The sequence below is a fragment of the Varanus komodoensis genome, unplaced genomic scaffold, assembly GCF_004798865.1.
Source record: "Varanus komodoensis strain SLA01 unplaced genomic scaffold, ASM479886v1 scaffold76, whole genome shotgun sequence".
Lineage (NCBI taxonomy): Eukaryota > Metazoa > Chordata > Lepidosauria > Squamata > Varanidae > Varanus > Varanus komodoensis.
The window spans coordinates 2,655,045-2,656,165 of record NW_025336429.1 but is presented as its reverse complement, the minus strand read 5'-3'; positions in this window follow the sequence as shown (position 1 = coordinate 2,656,165).

The following is a 1,121-nucleotide window of genomic DNA, read 5'->3' as shown; positions in this document are numbered from 1 at the left end:
TGCCCTAACCGGGCTGCCTGGGAAAGCTGAGCGTTGCAGGGCACTTCTATCCGTCGAAACACGCGCGGGGTTCCGCCCTAAGCTATTTATTTGCAGCCCAGCTACCTTCTGGGCACTCGAGAGTTAAAGTGGTAGAGGCTTGACTCCTAGAGTGGCCTAGAAGTGGGGTGGGGGGTGTCTTTGCAACCAGGTGGTCCTCCTGCGCTCCACACCGCAAAAAAGCTCCTCCCCTTCCCCAGAAGCTGGATTTGAATGCCAGAACCCAGGGACTCTCGCTGGCATGCACGTGGGAATCGGTAAGTTACAGACAAGCTCTGTTTTGCAGCGTGGAGGCGAGATTGCAAGGAGGAGGAAAAGATGGAGAAGGAATATCTGTGGGGCGTGGGGGAGGAAGGGGCACTCCCCAAAATCCATGTGATTGTCTCCCCCGAACCCTGATTCAAGGACGGGGCAGAGAGAGAGATGGGGGTATGTGGTCTACCCATTTCCTTTTTTATTTTCATCTTCTGCGGCAGCTAAGATCACCAGCTGCCCCTTTGCAGTTTCTGCAGCGGGATGCGCTTTTCCTCCGCTGAGAATCAGAAAAATGGGAGACCCCAACCTGACCCTATGCATGTGTTACCCGAGAGTAAGCCCCGCTGTGTGAACGTCTGTCTCAGTAAATCTGCGCAGGCTTGTGCCGCATCTCCGTGAAAACAAACGCCGTCCCTCCCAAGCGGGGTTGATTTCTGAGCAGACCTGCATAGTATCGCGCTGTGGCCTATGGATGGGGAAGTCAGCAGTGCCATAAACTCACTCCCTTGAATCCAGGAAAACTGCTTTCAGGTTTTGTCTGTATTAGCATATTAATGGCTGCGCTTTGATGGATGTGTCCTCAGTCAGTCTTTTATATTTAGCCAGTGTAGGAGATAGGATCCTATAACAGAGTCGCCATCAAAATCCGTTGCACCTTCTTGCAGTGGATTCCATAAATCCAACCTGTGTTTGCTTGCAGAGTCCTTCTTCATGGTACAAAAACAAGAAAGAGTCTTGTGACACCTTGTGCATTTATTTTGGCATCTGCTTTTCTGGGTGCTGCCCACGTCCTCAGGTGCATGAAGAGTTAACCTTGAGTGGGCAGA